This window comes from Chiloscyllium punctatum, chromosome 11 (assembly GCF_047496795.1).
Source record: "Chiloscyllium punctatum isolate Juve2018m chromosome 11, sChiPun1.3, whole genome shotgun sequence".
In the NCBI taxonomy this organism is placed as follows: domain Eukaryota; kingdom Metazoa; phylum Chordata; class Chondrichthyes; order Orectolobiformes; family Hemiscylliidae; genus Chiloscyllium; species Chiloscyllium punctatum.
In genome coordinates this window covers 67,174,756-67,197,978 of record NC_092749.1, presented here as the reverse complement: position 1 = coordinate 67,197,978, position 23,223 = coordinate 67,174,756, and the positions used below count along the sequence as shown (strand labels likewise).

General features: G+C 40.5%; 1 long non-coding RNA gene across 1 annotated transcript in view; it reads right to left on the bottom strand.

Moving 5' to 3' along the window:
• The window catches only part of LOC140483065 (uncharacterized), a 239,504-nt gene that overhangs the window by 144,496 nt on the left and 71,785 nt on the right, over positions 1 to 23,223 (bottom strand). Inside the window, exon 2 of the long non-coding RNA XR_011961877.1 lies at positions 9,700 to 9,785. This is a non-coding gene — a long non-coding RNA (uncharacterized lncRNA). The remainder of the gene's footprint in view (positions 1 to 9,699; positions 9,786 to 23,223) is intronic.

The following is a 23,223-nucleotide window of genomic DNA, read 5'->3' as shown; positions in this document are numbered from 1 at the left end:
TTTGAACATGAATTACTGCTCAGCAGCGGTCTTTCCCAGATCCCGTCTTGCCTTGGCGTCACTCCCCAACTTAGGATCAGCCTGTTGGCTCAGGGTGGGGCTATGCAGTCAGCTGAATTTTAGGAAAATATTTAGAAATGCAGAGAGGCGATCTTTCCGGTCTTGCGTCATGCTGTAGCATTTGTCCCCAACTTAGGATCTGCCCGCTGGCTCAGGTCAGGATCACGCAATGGGCCAAATTCTTAAACATTTAGGCTTGCTCTGGAGCCCTGTTGTGAACAAGGGACCCTGCCAACTATACCAAACTGTTGGAGAAATGTCCCATTTCCAATAAACCTCATAAGCAGACCTTGTGAAATTGACCAGGGTGCCTGTGTTTGTCCAGTGTTTTGTCCTGTCTGCTTTTTTTACACGTTCGTCCGGCCTGTGGTGGTTCATGTTGTTATCTGTTTTTTGTTTCCCGTGCGACTGGTCACAGGTAAATGGGGTTGCAGAACTCGAACTCCTCGGGAGAAGGACTGCCCCTGGGGGGCAAGTCTAACTTGTCCCGCTGAGGTGGGCGGTCTGCATCCACTGACTCTCTCACGGTGGACGCAAAAGCATGATGGTAAACATGTATGCTGCAAGAACAAGGTAGCAGATCCTCTGGTAACACCAGGGTCACCGGCTGACACAGTATGGAAGGAAACAGGTGACAGTAGATATGTCATTCCTTTCACCTCCGATTTATATGGGTGGCCCTATGGAAATTGGCCTTAGGGGGGCTCCTTTAAATTGGAGAAAATAGACTACTGGAGAAGGCATATTGAGGGTGGGTACGGTGACCCCTCTTGGGACAATGACAAAAGGATTCAATGCTTGGAAAAGGTTAAGGAAGTCATGAAAAGGCACCAGCCCTCTAAAAATGAAGGTCGCTGTCAGCTTTCAAACACCTCTGCATCGTCTAATTCCCCACCCACAGCCACACCACCATATACCCCTTAATGTCCTGAAGTTCCTTTACCAGCTCTGAAGTCAGACCCGCTAGTAAGTGAGGTTGCTGTATTTATTGCCGTGCGTCCTTCCACACCCCCTGGTACCGCAAAGCAGGGGATTTCGGAGGCATCATTTGTAGGAGGCATGTCAGGGACAGGACACCCAGATCAAGTGGGCACCAATCCCACTTCCAACACCAGACTTACTCATAGTCTGGTTGCTACCTCAAAGCCCCAGACCCTCAATAGCCAGCACCCCAGTATTATGATGTGTATTACACCTCCCAACAAGCCCTGGACTCATGCTGAGGTCCAAGGCATGCTCCAGGATGCCCATGAGATGCTAAAGCATCTTTCAATTGGCTACTACAAATTTATGATATCTACAATTGCTGATGGCAGGACGTACAGACTTTACTGCAGTTAGCATATAGGTCTCACTGGGCACCCGTGAGAACCTCCATTGAATTCCCTGCCGAGCCATGGGCTAATGCACTTGCATGCTCCACCTGGCTTGTGAATAACGTTAGAATGCTATCACTGCATCCAGGCAAGTTACCTGTTGCCTGCAAAAATCTAATGAGCCCATCTCCGATTTCACTACCTACTTCAAAGATGACTGGGAGTCCTCAGCAGGCATCCCATCGTCAGAGAATGGTAAATCAGAATGCAGACCCTTGTAAAATGCATGCTGCCCTGATATGCTCATGTCTACATACTCCACAAACTAACCTGGCAAGCAGCTATGTGGGGAGATACATGCACTCCCAAAAATTCAGACTGACAGGGACTGTTTGAATGTAACAGAGGGAAGGAGGCATGCCCTCAGCTCATGCAGCCATGGAATCAGGGTAAAAGCCAAGGCCAGGCACAGCGACATGGGAATACTTGTAGGGCATGTGGCAAAGAGAGTGGGAAAGAGATTGTTGGTTAGCAGGCCCTCAGAGGTCATCGAAGGCTTCCACCCATACACCACCTTCACTTTTCCAGCAAAATCATACTCCTCAACAAAGACAGCCTCAGCAGGCTGCCTATACTGCAGACGACCCATTCCCTGTGCCCCAAAAGCCTAGGGCTATCACAGGAGGGAGGTTCTGCAGGCCCCCTCGATACGTCTCTCACACTCCCCATCTGAAAATCCCATGATGGACGTGGAAGTGGGGGATTGCCTCATTTCGGTTTTTGTTGACTCCAGAGCCACACACTCGTCTACAGCTCCCTCTGCGGACCTTCCCCTCAGTTCCGATACTGTCCACACTGAAGGTGTCTCCGGAGAACCCATGACAGAACCACTTTCTAATGCAGTGCCCATTAGCGCCAGACCAGTCACAGTCGCCGATGCAGCTATAATTTCCGCATCCTGTCTAGTGGTCCTTTTGGACCATCAAACCCTTTATAAATTAAATGCCTGTATTCACTGCTCTTCCCGGGGTCTCACCTTAGAAGCAGGGAGCTGTTCTGCGCTGGCTGCAACAAAGGGAATCAAGCCTGTTATAGACTCCCTCCTACACTAAGGCATTTTGATACCTACCACCAGCCCCTGCAATACTGCTATACTTCCAATCCAGAAACCAGGGAAACCGGGAAGGTGCTGTTTCATTCAGGACCTAAGGGACGTAAATGTTGTCCCTTGCTCCTCATTAGTACTGGACACCAATGCCATTCTTAGTAGTCTCCCTGCCTCTGCCACTTGCTTTTCCACAATGGACCTCTGTTCAGCCTTTTTCTCCATCACATTGTCTCCTGACTGCCTTTACTTTGCCTTTGCTTATGGCGGCTGCTAATATACATGGACCTGGCTTCCCCAAGGTTATACAAAGTGCATCACGTTATATGCCCTGTATTTTACATGGATTCATTATTTTTTTAGAAATCGAATCTAAGTTGTGGAATTTACAAATGAAAGAAATGAAACCAACATGGTCATTCTAAAAGATGAGAGACTCACAAACAATCCAGGTCTTCTTCAATATGTAATTTCAGTTGCATCACGCTGTAAACCTTTGCTGTAAATTCTGTGTCTTCCGATCTTATGCTCCACAACCACCTGATGAAAGAGCAGTGCTCTGAAAGCTAGTGCTTCCAAATAAACCTATTGGACTATAACCTGGTGTTGTGTGATTTTTAACTTTGTACACCCCAGTCCAACACTGGCTCCTCCAAATCATTTATAAACTGTATACGCCTGTAGCTGAGCGGAGATGGTATGACTCATCAGCGCTGAGCGACCATTCCAAGCTGAGCGGTCATTGACCTCTTTCCACGATATCGTGAAATAAACAAACATGTAAATTTCACAAGGTCTGTGGACGAGGTTTATGGGAAATGTTCTCAGACAACAAATTAATGTTTCCTTTAAAATAAGAGATGGAAAGAAAAACCATTAGAACATATGAAGGGTTAATCAAGTATTATTGCAATCATTTATAACTAGCTTCTTACTGATCTCCTGTGAGATGGATGCTATCCACTAGATGTGGAGCACATCTGAAGAATAAATTCAGCCTTCTCTAGGATCAAAGTTATAGATCAAGCATAACCAACTTATTTTTCTCCTAGCGATTTTAGCATCATAACAATCTACAATTAATTAACCTCTTTCATGAAGAGGGCACTTCAGAGCAAAAAGCAAGACAAAGACACAGTATTAGGAATTGGGACCAAAAGTGTGCTAAAAGTGGTAAGTTTCAGTAGGACTTCAAAGGAGAAGAAAGAGATAGAGAGTTTTCAAGTAGGAAATTCCGGCTGAAGGTATGGCTGACAATGTTGGGCAAGAGGATTCAAAAGTGATCAGAGGAATACAGTTCAGGGTGGGATTGCAGGATTGGAGAAAATTACAGAGATACTGAGAGGGTGAAACCATTAAAGGGAAAGGAATTCTAAATTAAGGTAGTCGTGGAATGGGAATGAATGTTGTTTAGTTAGGACAAGGATGATAGGTAAATAATACTTGGTATGGGATGGAATAAAAACTACAGGGTTTTTGGATAAAATAAACATTAAGGAGAATGAAGAAAGTGAAACTAGACAGGGGAGTGTGATGTAGAAGCAAGTTACTGCAGATGCTGGAATCTGAACTGAAAACAAAAATTGTTGGAAATCACAGCAGGTCAGGCAGCATCTGTCATCAGCTCTGATGAAGAATGATCTGAAATGTTAGCTTGGTGTCTCTCATTGGATGCTGTGAGACTTGCTGTGATTTCCAGCATTTTTTGTTTGCAGGGGAGCACTATAGTGGCCGTGTCTGGAGATGATTTAAGGCATGGATGAGGGGTTTCAGAAACAGGTATGCAGTGGGGATTGGCAGCCTCATGGAGCTGAACATATGGGATCTTCCTGATGAAGTTTAATAGAGTTGGAAGCTCAGCTAAGACATTCAAATAACTCAATAGATTCTGAGGTTGTGAACTCTCTGATTTAGGTTGAGATAGTGGACAGGAAGGAAGGTCAACAGGATTGTGACTGGGAGGAGGATGTAAGGTGTGTGGTCAAGCCATGATTCTCATAGAATGTTTACTTGGAGGGATGCATCACTGTTCCATGGCAGCATGAAGACTGTGGAGTGGTCACAAGCGACAGTGAGAAATAAAGCTGTGGGAATGTGTGGGAACTGACCCCATGACTGGGTGAAGTTGGCTAAGAAGGACAGAAGAATGAAGAGGCTGTATATATTGAATGATGTGGCAATGTGCAAACAGACAAAGTAAGGCGGGGATGTTTTGCGTATCCAAGTAACCACAGAGTATAAACACCAACTAAGAAAACAAAGAGCTTTGATTGATACCCTACTCCAGTCCATGAGGTCAGTGCTGTCCTGTACACAAAAGGTTTGGCAGCAGCATTGCAATGGACAATGTTAGTGCAGCATTGAAGTGGATAACTGTATTCTAAATGAATTGGAAATGTCCCATGATGATGTAGTCATGTGCGCCTGATGCCAACCTCCATGGATAGAAGTCGTGGGTGATTGCTGCACATACAGTCTGAGGTTAAGGGACTGTTGGCAAAGATTGGGGACCTGAAGCTGCCAGGTACCCACTCTGACTTTCATACCAAGAATTGTTACAAAAGAACATAAGAACTAGGAGCAGGAGCAGGCCATCTGGCCCTTCAATCCGAGTGCACCATTCAACATGACCATGACTGATCTCTTCATGGCCTCAGTTCCACTTACCCATCCTCTCACTATAACCCTTCATTCACTGTTCAAAAAATGATCTACCTTAACTTTAAAAACATTTACTGAGGAAGCCTCAACTATTTCACTGGGTGGGGAATTTCATAGATTCACAACCCTCTGGGGGTGAAGAAGTTCCTTCTCAATTTAGTACTAAATTTGCTCCCCCTGATTTTGAGATTATGCTGTCTTGTCCTAGATTCACCTGCCAGTGGGAACATCCTCTCTACTTCGAACGTAACTATTCCCTTCATAATTTTCTATGTTTCTACAAGATCCCCCCAATTCTTCTAAATTCCAATGAATATAATCCCAGTCTACTTAATCTCTCCACATAAGCCAACCTGCTTAACTCTGGAATCAACCTAGTGAACCTCCTCTGCACCCCCTCCAGTGCCATTACATCCTTTCTCAAATGAGGAGACGACAACTGCACACAGTACTCCAGGTGTGACCTCACCAGCACCCTATGCAGTTGCAACATAATCTTTCGGTTTTTAAACTCAATCCCTTTAGCAATGAAGGAGAAAATGCCATTTGCTTTATTCAACAGCTGTTGCACCTGCAGGCCAAACTTCTGTGATTCATGCACAAGAACACCCAGGTCCCTCTGCACAGCAGCATGCTGCAATTTCTTACCATTCAAGTAATAGTCCTTTTAACTGTTATTCCTACTGAAATGGATAACTTCACATTTATTAACATTTTACTCCATCTGCCAGACTTTTGCCAATGCGCTTAAACAATCTATGTCCCAATGCAAGGTTTCACACTTTGTTCTACCAGTGCCATCTGCAAGTTTTGACATATTACATGTGGTCCCCAACTCCAAACCATCAACGTAAATTGTGAATAATTGTGGTCACAACACTGATCCCTGAAACATACACTCGTCACTGATTGCCAACCAGAATAGCACTCACTTATTCCCACTTTTTGCTTCCAGTTGTTCATCCAATCCTCTATACATGCTAATATATTGCCTGTAATGTCTTGCATCTTTATCTTGTGCAGCAGCCTTTTATGTGGCACCTTGTCAAATGTCTTTTGGTAAATTAGATACACTATATCTACTGGGCCCCCATTGTCCACTGTGTTTATAATGTCTTCATAGAATGCCAAAAGATCAGTGAAGCATGACCTGCCCTTCATGAACCCATGCTGTGTCTGCCCAATGGGACAATTTCTATTTAGACGCTTTGCTATTTCTTCCTTGATAAGAGTCAAGCATTTTCCTACTACAGTTCAGCTAACTAGCCTATAATTCCCCATCTTTTGTCTACTTCCCTTGTTAAACAGTGGCATCACATTTGCCATTCTGCTGGAACTGTCCAGAGTCCAAGTGAATTTTAGAAAATTATCACAAGCGCATTTGTTATTTCTCCCACCATCTGTTTTAGCACCCTGGGGTGCATTCCATCAGGGCCAGGAGACTTGTCTACCCTCAGCTCCATTAGCTTGTCCAACACGACCTCTTTCATGATAATGATCGTTTCCTGGGCCTCATCTACCCTCATCTCTTTGCCAATCACTGGCATGTTATTCATTTCCTCCACTGTGAAGACCGACACAAAGTACCTATTCAGTGCTTCATATCCCATTACTAAATCCTCCTTCTCATCCTCTAAAGGACCAATATTTACTTTACCTACTCTTTTTTTGGTTTTACATAATTATAGAAACCTTTGCTGTCTGTCTTTGTATTCTGAGCTAGTTTTTTTCTGATAATCTATTTTACTTTTCTTTATTGCTCTTTTTCTGGTTTTCTGTTGACCTTTAAAGCTTTCCCAATATTCTAGTTTCCAGCTGATCTTGACCACTTTGTATGCCTTCTCTTTCAATTTGATAGCCTCCCTTATTTCCTTAGGCACCCATGGCAGATTACCCCTTTTCCTACACTCCTTCCTTTTCATTGGTATATATTTTGCTGAGCACTTCAAAAAATTGCTTTGTAAGTCCTCCACTGTTCATCAACTGTCCCACCATAAAGTCTTTGCTTCCAGTCTGCTTTAGCCAACTCCTTCCTCATCCTATTGTAGTCTCCCTTGTTTAAGCACAGGACCCTGGTATTGGAGTTTATCTTCACAATTTCCATCTTTATTCTAAATTCTACCATACAGTGATCACTCCTTCCAAGAGGATGCCTAACTATGACATCATTAATTATTCCTGTCTCACCACACAGCACCAGATCTAGGATAGCTTGTTCCCTCGTTGGTTCCATGACATACTGTTCAAGAAAACTATTGCGGTTACATTCAATGAACTCCTCCTCAAGGCTACCCTGACCAAGCTGGGTTGACCAATCTACATGATAATTGCTGTACCATTTGTACAGGCATAAGTTTTTTTTTGCTTATCACCTGCCCCCAATGTGACATAATTATTTGGCGACTTATAGACTATACCCATCAGTAACGTTTTCTTCTTAGAATTCCTAATTTCCACCCAAATGGATTCAGCCTTATTCTTCATGGTACCTGTATCATCTCTCATCACTGCCCTGATGTTGTCCTTATATATCAGAGCTACACCACCTCCCTTATCTCCCATCCTGCAATGTCTACCAAATCATATTCATTCGCAATGATTTGTGCTGTTAACTCATCTAACTTGTTACAAATGCTACAAGCACTAAGGGAAAGTGCCTTTATGCTAGTTTTTGTACCGTCTTTAAGAATTACAACACCTCCAATAATAATATCTTCTGAGTTATCCTTCCTTTCTACTTCTTTCATAGTCATGTAGTTAAACCCTCCTGCACACATGTTAACCTATTGCTTTCCTTTTTATTTACCACCATACTTCCTGTTGTTTTCCCCTTCCCTTGCCCCCGACTCACTAGTTGAAAATCCTAGTGACCACCCTATTTATACTTTTCGTGCGAACACTGGTTCCCGAATTTTTCAGGTGGAGACCGTCCCATCATTACAGATCCTGCCTATTCTAAAACTGATGCTAATGACCCATGAAATGGAACCCCTCTTTCCCACACCACTCCCTTAGCCATGTGCTTACTTCCTTAATTTTCTTATCCCTAAAACACTTTGCATGTGGCTTGGGCAATAATCCAGAGATTATAACCCTTAAGGACCAGTTCCTTAATTCCGAATGCTTGATAATCCTCAAAAAGGTCTTCTTTCCTAGCCTTGCTATGTTGTTTGTCCAACGTGGATCACAATAACTGGATCCTCACCCTCCCATTCCAATATCCTTTCAAGCCGGTCAGAGATGTTCCACGCTCTGGCACAGGCAGGCAACATTCCATGTGGGACCCTTGATTCTGCTTAGAAAGGATGCAGTCCCCCTAATTATAGAATCCCCCACAATAATCACTTGTCTTTTGGCTTCCTCTCTTGAATGGCCTCCTGCACCATGGTGCCATGGTCAGCTGGCTCATCCTCCCTGTAACCCTTTTCCTCATCCTTACAGGGAGCAAGTATCTCATACCTGTTGGATAATGTCCTCTGCTCCTGAACTGAGGATCTCCCTATCTGCCTTGGAGCAGCAGCAGCATGGAATGAGTATAAACACGTGGCTAAGGGAGTGGTGTGGGAAAGAGGGGTTCTATTCCCTGGGGCATTGGCATCAGTTTTGAAACAGGAGGGATCTGTATTGATGGGACAGTCTCCACCTGAACCGAGCAACTACCTGCCATCTAGTTGCTCCCCACTATGTGGATAAATAGCAAACTGCATATAGATTAGACAGAATAGTGATTAATTCATGTGAATGGGTCTCTCACCACTTGCTAGCAAATTTCCTGTCTCATCATTCAAACCTTAGTTAGAAAATGACAAGTTGAAATAAAAGACAGGAATTTCCTTGGGCCTTCTTCTTCCATTGTCATAATGATGGTGGAAACACTACTTATGTACAATTGAGGAATCTATCAAATGTATACCACAGTTATGTTAGTGGAATGCAGTGAGAACATTTCCAGCCAAGCTGCACAAACAACACAGAAACTCTTATGTCCCTTTGTATTTTGATGGGGCAGCACATTGGCACAGTGGTTAGCACTGCTGCCTCACAGCGCCAGAGACCCGGGTTCAATTCCCGTCTCAGGTGACTCTCTCTGTGGAGTTTGCACATTCTCCCTGTGTCTGCGTGGGTTTGCTCTGGTTTCCTCCCACAATCCAAAAATATGCAGGTTAGGTGAATTGGTCATGCTAATTTGCCCGTAGTGTTAGGTGAAGGGGTAAATGTGGGGGAATGGGTCTGGGTGGGTTGCTCTTCGGTGGGTTGGTGTGGACTTGTTGGGCCAAAGGGCCTGTTTCCACACTGTAAGTAATCTAATCTAAATATTGGCTTGATCCGAAGACATAAATCTGTGGAGCTGCTGATGGATATAGAAGATAAGGGGGAGCTGTATTCATAACTTAAATCCTTCTTAAAATTTTGTTGTAGCGTCAATATAGAGCTGCTACACTTGTGTCAGTGAGGAAATGTGAAAAACTCATCGACCAAAATCCAAGCTGATTGACAAATTTATGACTGGAAATGCCAGCCCTGCCAGGGTACACAATTATTGTGTAATTTTCCTACCTTGTGGACAGCCTCCAGTTTTAGAAGGAAAGCCAAGCTGTGGAGCTTTCAGTGCAGCCACTCTCCGGTAGGCCGCAATGGTAAGGCTGACGAACGAAAGGAAGAGGTCAAAATGAATGATCTTCACAAAAAGAATCAAAGATACAAAACTATTAATATCGCAGCAGGTAAGAGATTTCATTCAATCAATTTTTTTCACAATATGTAGATGGGGAGTGCTTTTTATACTGAAAGTACTCCCACAACGCTTTCCTTTTGCTTTAATCACCACTCCCAGTAAATGGAAATTTGCTTTTATAGTGAAGTAGAAAATTAATTAGTTCTTCAAACTGGGCATTGGAGGAGTTCTTCCTGTATTATATTGAAGTTGTTTAGAACCTGAATTTTTCCTTTAATTATAAACATGACTATCTTTAAATGAACAACATCAAACATAAATGAAATCTCCACAAGAGTCAGAAGTTCATCATATTATTTTTACAAAGACTGCATTGGAATACATAATAGACTGCCTCTGTGCTAAATGCTGCCACAACATTGAGGAACAGATTGGCTTAGGAATGTGTAAACTAGCTCCAGTTTGAATATTCCGTTCAATTCAACTTGAGCTGACCCCAACCCATCAAACAGCAAGCCAGATGTGAACTATTGGAATTGCTGAGCCAAAGTCAACACCAGGGAGGAAAGTTGGGGGCTCAGCTCTGAGGTATGTGATAGGTGCTGATTTTGATTTGTTAATGAATGCAGAAACCTCTCTATTTTCATAACAAATCAATGAATGCTGAATGATTGCTAGCAGATCGAACCAACTGACTTCAGGCAGATTTTACTTTTCAACCAGAATTCACATTGAGTATGGGGCTAGGTCAAAGAGATTGATCTTCCTGAAGTAAACTGGTTTGACTGAAGCAACATGATCCATGACAAAGGTCAAAATGTGCTCCAATAACATTGAATAGATCTGAAGTGTTTCTTTATTTTAATCCAGAGTCTTCTTTATACAGATGGTGAGCAACGATTGTTAGAATATGGAAATGTGTCAGGGAGGGGTAAGAGTTTTCAATAAATCATGAATATTTTTACTATACAATCTAGCAATTCTATGTAAGCATTACCTTTTGCAATTCCACTTGTTTATCATTATATAAAAGGGTTTGAAAAATGCTCCCTGTAAATGACATACAAACATAAAATAGCAGCAAAAATAAAATAGATTCCGTTTCATAGAATCCCTACAGTGTGGAAGTAGGCCATTCAGCCCAATAGGTCCACACCAACTCTCTTACGAGCAACCCACCCAGACTCACCCACATGCCCTATAACTCCATATTTCCCATGGCTAATCTACCCAGCCTGCACATCCCTGGACACTATGGACAATTTAGCATAGCCAATCCACTTAACTTGCACATCTCTGGACTGTGGGAGGGAATCCGAGCACCTGGAAAAAACCCATGCAGACGTGGAGAAAATGTCCAAACTCCACACAGTCACCCAAGACTGGAATTGAACCTGGGTACCTCACGCTGTAAGGGTAGCCATGATAACCACTGATTAACCCTGCTACCCAATCTGCTATGCAGATTCTGAAGTGGTTTCAATTTTAGGAAACATTTTTAAAACTGCTAAAATCAGTGCCTTATTGGTCACTCTATACCCCATTTCTGAATGTTGAATCGAGGTGGATTAATGATGAGCCAGCTATTTGAAGATATGAGACTTGCTCCTCCACAAGAGAAAGTCTAGACAGTTTGGCAAAAAATGTTGCCTTTTATATGAATTGCCAGAGGGAATTCATTTGACATTCAAAACTCAAATCCAGCAAAATGTGTGTAGGATTTCCCAATAGATAGCTGTGAACAGTAACTAAGAGAAATAATTGTAATAACTGTAGGATCCTATTTGGTGATGGTACATTTAAAAAACACGGTGGGGAAAGACCATCGTGTAACATCTGCCTGCCTAAGCACAATGGTCTGACGCAGTAAGGGGGCTCTGCAGACCCCCCTGCTAAATATGTGGACAGTAATCGTACAGACCTGTATATAAGAATGATTGCTCTGTCTCTGTATGCCAAGAAATGGGATGTTTACATAGGTATGGCATGACCAATTGTACAGATCATCAAAATATTTATGAATAAAGTATATTTTTGGAATTAAAAAAAAGATGGTGCATTTAAAAAGAAATCAAGGTGAACTTAGCTCATAATTAAACAGTGTACAAACTTGAATACTATATTTGAGGAATTATTCTGATCACCCTCTGGTTTCCTGTTTCACAAGGGAGTATAAATGGAAGGATTATACAAACTGGAAACAAACTGAAGCTGAAATAAATGAACACATAATGAATGTCTGAGTAGATATATACCCTGATTTCAAAAACTACATTTTGGGCAAATCCATCCAACAGATTGAAATTGTAAATATGTAAAAACACCTCATCAAACACAGCAGAGTCAAATATCATCAGGGTTAACATTCACTGCATATATTGTCTCATATTTAATTGGTATCATGAATCACAAAAAGCTAGCATTCAAGGTCAGCGAGTAATAGGGAAAGCAAATGGAATGATGTCCTTTATTTTGAAGTGAATGGAGTTATAAAAATAGAGATTTTTGTTAAAATGAATCAAGGTAGTAATCAAGACCAGAGCTGGAAAACTGTGAATAGTTTTGGGTGCCTTATCTAAAGGAAAATATTCTGGCATTGGAGACAGTCCAGAGAAGGTTAACTTGGGTGATACCAGGCATGGGGTTAAAAATGTGTTGCTACAAAAGTGCAGCAGATCAGGCAGCATCAAAGGAACAGGAGAATCGACGTTTCGGGTGATTCTCCTGTTCCTTTGATGCTGCCTGACCTGCTGCGCTTTTCCAGCAACATATTTTTAAGCTCTGATCTCCAGCATCTGCAGTCCTCACTTTCTCCTACCAGGCATGGGGGGACTGTTCTGAGGTGAGGTTGGGTAGGTTGTGCCTGCTAGCATTGGAACGGAGAAGAATGAGAGACAACTTTATTGAAACATACAAGATTCTTGGGGGAAAGATGGGGAAGTGTTGTTTCCCCTTGATAGAGAGTCTGGGACTAGAGGGCATAATCTCAGAAATTCCAGAATATCCATCAAATGTCAAGTTGTTCCAGGAATACTGTGGGGTCAGTCAGAACCACAAGGCATGTCCACAATGTGATCAATGACTGTATTGATTTAGTTCATGTAGGCTGTTTTCCAATTTATCATGGTTCAGGTTAAAGTAGAAATACCATTATCTCAAAGGTTTATGCCCTAATCTGACCACTGTTTCAATGACATCCTGTTTAGTGATGTATCATTGGTTATAGCCAGCATGCACACCTTAATGAGGATGAGTAGATGTAGCTGTTCCTGTCCTATTCACTTCCCCTCCATGTCCCCCTCATTGGTTATCTGTTGAATTGGTCGATGATGGTCAACATTGCCCTGCAAAAGAGGGTGACAGCTGTTGGCAGTGAAGTGATCCACTGGCTGATGTGCCTATAAGAGTGTAATAGCTGACAGTATGTACAAACTGAGAGATAAGAATGTGCTTTTTGAGTTGTTAAGTGTGCAAGCTTGAGCTGAGGTTGTGAAGGTGAGCTTTGAGTAATGACGGTAAAGAAACTAGTATTTTACATGTGAAGATGAATTTACTGACCTTGATCACCCTCGTAAGCTTTTTAATGCTTTGCACTATGTACCCAGATCCTCAGGACTAGATTGCTGTCATTGACTGCAATGGCTATTTGCTTCAACTATCCTCTCCATACATGTCTGGAGTGCCTCCTGGCCTCCTGTTGGCTTCCCCCTTCCTGAACACTTCCAGCCCCAAGGCAATCAGCTGAAAACCTCATGGCATGCTCTCTGATCTGTTATGCCATTTTTGTGTATTCCTTCCAATCTTCAATTCTTCACTGCCATCTCCAAGCCATTTAGATGTGGCACTATATCGACATTTCTCCCTGCCATGTGAAACGTCGATAGAGTGAAAATCCTAGTTTAAGAAGGCAGCTCACCACAATGCTCTCTCAGGAGATTAGGGATGGGCAACAATTCTGGTCTAGTTAGTGACATGCCTACATCCCATGAGCAGATTCAGAAAAACAAATAAGAAATTCCTGTCCATGCTGGAGCCAAAATGCATCTGAACTCTAATTATCTGGTTTTAAGTAGTGTAAGACAGCTTTAAGTGGTGCTGCCTTGCTGAGGCAAGCAGCTACTCACCAATACATTCAGCATTGGACTGCATGCCACAATAATTATAATTAGCAGGTAGCGTGAAGTTTGCATGCTGTCTGTACCACTTTGAACAGGTGTGGGTTAATTGCACAGCACAGTCCCTATGGCCGACATTGGAGGCTATCTAATCTAGCCCCTGGGGAGAAAAAAAATTCAAGTACTAATTTATTGTATTTATTTATTAAACTGAAACAAGAAATCTATTAAAAATGTCCCAAAACTTCATTGAAACTTAGAACAGTAATAGAACAGCACTCATGCAAGAGCAATACAATATTATGCACCGAGGAAGCTGGAATCTACTTGCAAGCCCCTGTGACTGTGAGTCTGCCTTCCCTCCTGCCCATTATCTCGGGCTTGTCTGAGCAGCGTAAATGGTATCTGGTGGTAATTAAAGGAGCGATGCTGTGCCTAAGTGCGAATTACTTTTACAAGAAGACCTATGCACTATGACTAACTGATACAGCCCAGCAGGGCCACTCCGCTACCTATTTGTTTTATGTACCAATTTTTGTAATTCAGAGCATACTAAGGCACTCGCACAGCTGTGTAGATCATCATAAAGACAATTCCAAAAGACTGAGCGAGAAAGAAAGAGTGAAAAACTTTGCCATGGTTGAGGTGCTATGATTGTCTTCCTGCTGTTAGAAGAGTAAATGATCAATGAATTTGCACTTTTTAATTCTGGGATAGTGCAATTAGAAAATACTAATGAAGCACTTCAGTAGATGTGCCACGAGTTTCGGTCCTTCATGCAAATTCCCTTTCCATCTATATTTCTTTTAAAGCTGTGTACTGGGGTGTGTGAGTTTTAGTTTTGAATAAAATTTAAGAGAACTGGTCTTTTTCATCAAGAGCACTGTGTTAGTTCATTAGCGACACACTATCTAATTTGCTATTTCTGTACATTTTAGCCAAGAATTTATCAAATATGCAGCATTACTGCCAGAACCAGGCTTCATCTGGTGGATAAATAAGTATCCAGAAAAGAAGCCTTGCTAATAAAGCCATAGCTGCAGCAATTGATATTTCAAACAACTGTAGTTTAGAAGTTGTACTTTGGGATCCTTTAGCCATGTCAGCTATCTTAACCTCAGTAATAAGACAAGTCAGCTGTGCTCCCATTCAATCATATTTGCAGAAAACTTCTATTTCTTACATTACACAAACTGTCTTAAAGGACACTCCTTTCTCACAATATCTATGTTCACAACATGTTGGTTACTGTGGTGGCGATGACGCTGACAGAGAGGTCTGGTTGTTGTAAAAAATATTCTGGCAAGACTTACTTTTCTCACCATCTTCTCTGAGCTCATTGAGCCACCTGCCATAGGCAAACAGTATGGCATATGTCAAAGCTGTGCAATGACTGCAACAGTTCTATATTGTTGTTGTTAACTGTCTTTACTGTCTGCTTTTCTTCCAGACAGAACAGCCTTCCCAAAGTAATATTGATGCAATACCATCCTTCACTTACTGTGACCAACACCAGTGGGTTTCAGTTGAGAAAATAATTGCATCCCATCAGCTAGAATGTATTTATACCATGAAAATGCTGAGAAATGGCAGCATTGTTACAGTGACTAACAGAGAGCTTTAAAAAAGAAATGTTTAATTCTGCAATGATTAGAACATGAGTCTCAGTCCTGATGCAATGGGATGGGTGGTGTTGCTATGAAGCAATGAGATATATAGCGTTGCTATGAAGTATTGCTAAGCTTCACGTGTCCCCATGAAACATATCCATTGTAACTGTAGTGGGAAATGTCATTAAGCTAAACCAAGTAGTGTAATTGTTCTCATTAATCAACACTACTTTTGATTTTATGAAGCATAAGCAAAGTTTCAGAGCCAACTTTTCTAATGGTTATGCCTGCACACAAAGGATTTTGTTTTATTGTTTATTACCAGGTTTATGAATGCATGATGCATTCTACAAGGGAAAAATTATTTTGAAACATTGGTATGATTAGTTAGACTAAAGCAGTAGTTTAGGCAAGAATAAAGCAGTAGTTGCTGAAACTGCCATCTAATTGACTACAAAATTTTAAAAAAGACAATTAAGTAGCCTACTAATTTTGCAGTTAGGTCCAGATGAGTCTTTACAGCTCTTATAATTAATCTGATGTCTTGGCTAATGCTCATCTTGCAACCACCATCATGAAAGAAAGGTGTTACATTCTTCAGGGAGTGTGCTTCATAAGCACCTCCCTAAGTCCTTACTTTGCAACATCCAGGCTGTACTTTAGAAATCTCCCTCACATCCCTCCCCACCCCCTGCCTTTCCCCCTTCCAGATGCCTCTTTATCCAAAAAGTTTAGAACATACCTGTTTCTGGTTAACAAGGGTCTTGTTCATGGAGATGCTTGCAGTTCCAGCAGTGTTCACTTCTGAGTTGTGTTGCTACTGAGACTTAAAGAACTGCAAGCCAATGAGATTGACCAGCTGGCCAAAAACTCTCATGGGCAAGACATCATTCCACTGGTGTTAGGGCTAGGCTATACAGCTGCTTAATAACATTCAGCTATATATTTCAAAACTGTTTATTGGCTCTGATGTGCTTTAGGACAGCCTCAGATCAGGAAATGTGCTATATAAACACAAGTCTTTTCCTTTATCTACTAATAGGAGTCCTAGCAGAGACTACCAAGTAACAATCAGCACTGTGGATCCTCCCTAATCTGGGGATTGCTGGGACAAATTGTCATGTTGTCCTTTTGCCTAGCCTAGCAACTAAATTAGCCCTCCTAGGGATCAAATCTGAGGCTTCCCCAGTCTGTATGACTAAGTTTTAGTTTAAAAGTGATGTTCCATGTGTACTTCACTCCTCAGTGGATTATTGTGCAGCATGCTGCTTGTGGCTGACATGCCTCATAAAAATTAATTAGACAGCAACAGGGGCACCTCAGGCATCAATATTGATTCCTTTATCGTCTCCACAAAATAAATGTGCCTTAGCAAATGATGGGTTTGAGGAGCTGGGGACATTAGAAACAGCACAGAATTGTGGTATAGCAAAATGTGATGTACCTTGTGGAACACAGAAAGAATGCCACAAGTTAACTAAAAGAAATCTATTCCAAAAAATTAGTCATTTTGATCCACAAGGAACAAATATTATGTTTTGAAAGGTTCCACTGAAGTTAAGGAGTCCAATTAGTTCTCCAGGTTGAAGGTGGCACTAATTCAGTTTATTTTTATTTGTGTGATTTGACATTTGCAAGATAAATTATTATGTGTAATCTTGCAAGAGCCATTATTAGCATATCTCAAACATGGGGTTACATTATAATTGATAAGAGAAGATAAAAATGCCTCCTCAAACTTTGTGGAACAAAATCTATTGCTTGCCAAAAGGTGCTGAAAACTTCAAATAGTAGCACAGTGGCAGTACATTATAATGGCAATTGCAAGTTGAAGTATCAATTTCTACTTGAAACAAAAATATTTTCAATAAACTAATTTTGGAAGAAGTTCATTTATAATCCTTATTAGTTTACAGATTTGCAACAGTTATCAGGAATGAATATGGAGGACCCTATCATGTCAGTAAAGCAATGCTATTGCAATGATAGGCACTAAGACTCTTGTTGCAAGCCACTGTCTCTTGATTGGTACTCCCTACAGCAAGTAGTTGGTGACCATCGTTAGAGTACATTCAATAGTTGAGGTTTTTTTAGTTGACCTCTCAGCCTACTCTCTTCAATCTTTTAGATCTCTCTAAGCATAATCCAGGCATCAGAAAATGCGGAAATGAGAACCATGAATTCAAACTGTGTTAACAGAATAAGAATAACTGTACATGGTGGACTCTGCCAAATACAGCGCTGTTGTTGATGCTGAAACAGAAAAATGTACATGGATTGCAAGGACAGGAGTGGGTTATGGTACAACATAATTTCTAACAGACTCAGTTCTGCAATAACAATGAATTGTCAAGGAAATATATAAAGGTTCTTGTTTATACGGATCTATTAAATGTGTACACAGTTGTTTTGATGATTATCAGATGAACAACAGTGCACTCTACAAAAATCAATGAAAAGCAACAAAAAGAACAAGTTATAAAAATAAATGAAACTGCGAAGTCAAAGGCACTTATTGAATATTGGGTCACTGCTTCCACACTATCAGTGACATATAAATTACATGTCCAGCCTCTAAACCTCGATGGTAAAACTAGACACTTACTTAATGACACCTAAACTGAGCACTTTATCCCTGAGAATTGGATAGTTAACATCACTACAACTGATTTCATGTACCTATTGCCCAATCACTCCCCTGTATCCTTTATTTAGTCTTTCAACAGACCCATGATCATCATCAATGTAGTATCCAACCCTCCCTAACAGAATTAGAAGCATAGTTCTAATAATGCCCCGTAATGCCTGGAAAATAGTTCTACCAGTTCTACAAGACCCCTTGGTACCTGGTCATATATGTTTGCAGGAGTTCTTCAGAGTCAAATATTCTCTGTATATCACTATTAAACTAGACACTTACCACCACGAGAAATCGGGGGAGATGGATAGATACCAGGCCTTATGGGAACTCACAAAACTAATTACATAGCTTCACTAGAGTTTCATTGAATTGATCTTCCATTAATACCTCCGGAGAACTTGTCAACGTCAGTACATGAAATTTTCCAAAGAGAAGCAGGCACATTCTGAGCACCACTAGAGTGTTACAGCATAAAATAGATTACCAAGGTCATTGAAAAACAGACAACACAACTTCCTTATAAATAAAAGAAAGCCACACTAAAAAAGGGTCAAGTCATTAGAATGCCATAATAAATGCATCCACCACCATTTCACTAATACAGGAAGTTTGCCAAGGGGAGAACACTAAAAAGCAAATTCTGCTGACTCATTGAGCAGGACTTTTGTTACACCAGAGGACGCTGGAGCAGAGGTGGATGAAGTTGCAATTTCCTATGACCAGGCAATGTGCCAGCCTTTCACTACATATCTGTAAACATGGTCATCAGAGGCCACCTTTACCTTGAGGCATGCTCTCTCTCCCATCATCAGTTCTAACGTTGGGCAGTGAGACTGCTGATCTTTTCATGATGGAGCAATTCCTATTGGCTGTCCAACCTCGGGGAGCCCAGCTTTCATCCATATTAGGAAGGCAAGCTCATATCCTGGACACTAATTGGTGTGTCGCTTAAAATTAAGCCAAGTGTCAGGCATTGTTGTGCTTCTGGGCTGTGTCTCAGAAATGCATCTGACATCACGGTCCCAACTCAAGAACGAAATTTCAGTACTTTCTTTTTAACAGCCAGGTATTTTCTTTTAGCAACTTCGAAGATGTGGAAGGGACCGATTAATCAAAACAAATGTAAATTTAAAGTGTTCTACCTAGTAATTTTCATAAAGCAAAGGCAAAATTGAATATTGAGCAGTCCAAACAGTAATCAAATTCAAATTTTCCCAATTTTTTTTATCTTTTCTAGAATAATTTGGATTTGTGTTTCAATTCTTCATGAACATAACTTGCCTATATGAAATTGGTATTACAGTTCTTACAGCTGGTACACAATTGCTTTTTTAAAAATGTATGTAATGTGAGCAAACATTGATGCTGTTAACCATTCACTTGTATTACTTTGTAGTACCTGTCCCGAGGGCTGACTGAATATCTGATGTAATCTCTTCAGTAAGTGTCTTTGAAGCTTTTTCACTGCAATCAGTAAACAGACCTCAACGTTTAAATGCTTCAAAATGGCATTACTGAAACAAAATTTCTGCAGGCATACAGTCTAACAACATCTTTAATACCATTGAACAAGTGCATTACCATTGGTGACAGTGTGGCTTTGTGGAGCCTAAGTTGTGCTAAATTGTCATTAAAATTACTTGAATTCCTTACACTACAACACACCTTTAAACTGATTGAGTTTTTCTTTATGACCTGAACCAATGCTAATTTAGTCAGATATTGTTAGCAGTGGTTCAGTCTCTGAATTGCCATGTGTTTTCAATAAAAAAACAATTAAAGTGATGCAAATTTTGGTCATTACAGTTTAGATTTAATGTTCTGTATAGTCCTATTGTTATGTTACCTACCATCTTTATTTCAGTTCTGTGCCCTTTGGCAATATGTAACTTTTCTTTCTAAAGTAGTTTTCTAAATGTGGCCTTTATGATAAATACACTTAAATGTTTTAGAAATCAGCGGAAGATGTATTTGTTCATTTGCGACCTATTCATGCTTTGGGAATGCTAGCCCATCCTGCACTGCTTCAAACACAGGATTCTGAATATCATTATGCAGAATAAGATGCTGTGTCTTTATGATTTACAGAGTTTTTTTAACACCTATTCTGAGATATAAAATATATTTTATACCATGCTAAACATGAGGAGTATTCAAATATTTTCTTCCTATACTGGTCAGTGGCAGAATTGATTCAGAGACATTAATATGCACAAGCTGTTATGTTAGCACTTCTGTTGTCTGCCAAGAGATATCACCTAATATCACTGCAGACAATGGTTTGCAGTGAAGATGGACATGGTGGTCATGTTCTATTTGCAGATATGAATTATCTCTGAATCTATCCTTTGGTACGTTGGGCTGTTGAGTGCCTTGCTTTGAATGTAGTCTAAAGCCATGCACACAAAAAAAAAGGACTCAAACTGTTAAAGGCTGTATCTGGGCTCAGCAACATGCATACTAATAACATCATTACAGCAGAATGGTTTAGGGAGCATGTTTACTTTGTTGTGGTTTCTGTCACCTTTCAGAGTCGAATTGTTAATGTGTGGTTTTAAATTCAAATAGCACAGAAGGCTAATTTTCTTGTATTTGCCCAAAAAATTAGGTTACATAGTTCATCTAATTCTCTCCCTCCACTTTCATGCGTGGGTGGTACTCCTTATAGAGAGTGCTTCTTTTCCATGGCATTGAACTTGAACCAGTCTGACCTTTTTATAATGACTGAATTGAAAACATCTCCCTTTGGAATGTGGCTTGTAGATACTGGCTACGCCTGTTTTTCTACATTTGATGAATTAAAAAGGAGAGCCTCTAGCAACATCAGTGAGTAAAATCATTCCTTTGTCAATTTGTGATGCACAGATTCATGCTTTTTCAAGGTTTTGAAGATTAAAAAATAAAAAGAAATTGATGGAAGAAAACTGAAAATAGGCAGCAGCTTAGGGTCCAGTGATGTTGGCATCTGATCTTAATCATAATATATTCTTTCTCAGCACTGTCAGAATACATCACTCAGCAGTGCCTTCAATGGACAGTAATTTGAGGTGTGGCTTATTAGATCACAAGATCTTATGAATAATAAAAAGTTATGGAAAATTGCATCCCAGACTGATATCCAATTCTCATCGGTGTCACCCTGTTTATAGCAAGACAGCATGTTTATGCATGATTTCTATTTCATATGTATTGACTGGATCATTTTTCCTGTTGTCCTGAGAATTGATGACATGCACTGTATTAAGAATGATGACCTCTGCAAGGGGGCTAACACTTTCTCTAGATTACATTATTGTCAAAACACACTGAAATATCCTTTACACATGTTACTGCCATCTTTCCTTCTGCCCAACAGAGATGGTTAAAACAGAATCTGGCAGCATTAGTTCAACAGAATTAGGGAAAGGTATGAATTGCATTTGTTTGGCATGTGAGGAGAAAAACAAGAAAAAACAGAATATGCTGATTGATGTAATTCCAATTCTCTCACCAAGCTTTTGGTAATAGGTTCTAATTATACACGATAATGTCCTGAACAAGTACAATGGAATCTCTTTACAAAAGGGATAGGTAATGAAATTTAATTGAATTGTTGAAATGCAAAGTAATATTATCTGTAATCCGGAAGTCATAATTTAATATGTTGCAAGAAATAAAGTGCTGAACACTATATAGCATACTTCAGTATCAGGTCACAGAACAAATATGTGTGATTTAGAACACTAGCACCCAGTAACATACTAATTATACCCTGACTGCAACATTTGGTGCTGTCACCAATTCTCTGGTGAGCACCTGCTCACCACTTAGCTCCTCGGAGAAGTTTCTCTGGTCACCAACACCTCAACAAAATAACAATAAATCACAACCGATTGCAGCCTTGTGTCATACTCCCTTGTGTCCACTATCCCATATATAATCCAAGAAAGTATCAGAAGGAAATAAGACTAGTTTTAATGCTTTATTGTCACAGAATTCTGTACTATCAAATTTGATGATGATATCCATTGTGTTATTCATTCTGTTTTGTTATCCAGCTTGCTAAATGGAAACATATGAAAAATATTAAAAACACAGTTTTCATAAAATAAGGGAATTGATTTCTGTTGTCTAAGCAGACAGAAATTGTATTATTTGTTACCATTAAACCTGGCACTCTAGATAAAGTGTCTTGAACAGGAATGCATACATTACAATGCTGATACAATGACGTGCAGTTTACATGTTTGTTAGAGAAACAAAGCTTTCATTTAACTAGGTGAACTTTAGAGAAAGGGAAATTCTGTACAGGGCAAATATGCTCAAGGTTGAATTATTTCCCATCACTTCACTGTTAGCAGAGACAATGTTGCAGGAATAAATACACCATTTAAAAAAAAAACAAACTCAGCTTCCCTGAGGCTGTGCTATAGATCAGTGCATCACTCTGTGTGGTCCTCCACCATGTATCAAGATGATCTCAGATTCAATACCAGATTGGCTCTAAAATAGCTGATTTCAGCCAAAGTAGTAGTCAGGGTCTCAGCTAAGTGTGATAAAAATCAACTCGGGTTTTCTTTGCTGAAATTGCCTATGTAAAGCCTTTAGCTGAGAATAGGATCAGGCTGAGCTGTGATGCCCTCCATGTTGGAATAGCCTGTTGACATCACGACTCAGGACATGCTATTCGGGCAAAGTATTTCAGAGGAAAACGTTCAATTCCAAACAAAACTACAGAAAGCAACAATACATTCAAGAGGAGGGAGGAAAAAAAAGATTATTCAAAAATATAAAATAAAAGGAGGATAGCAATACATTTCTAAAATCATATTTTAATGGAGTCTTAGACCATTAATACTGGTAAATGGATTTCAAAGAAATTAAACTCCCTTCAATAGGAAAGGCGAATCACAGCAGGATAATAATGGATTTTTCTGATAAGGTAAAAAAGCATAAAGATTTTTTTAAGTGTGCGAAGAGTTCATATCAAAGTGTTGTAAAGTTCGACAACAGATGAAAGAAAAGTGAATCATTGATATGGTTATGGCAAGTCTAAGCTGG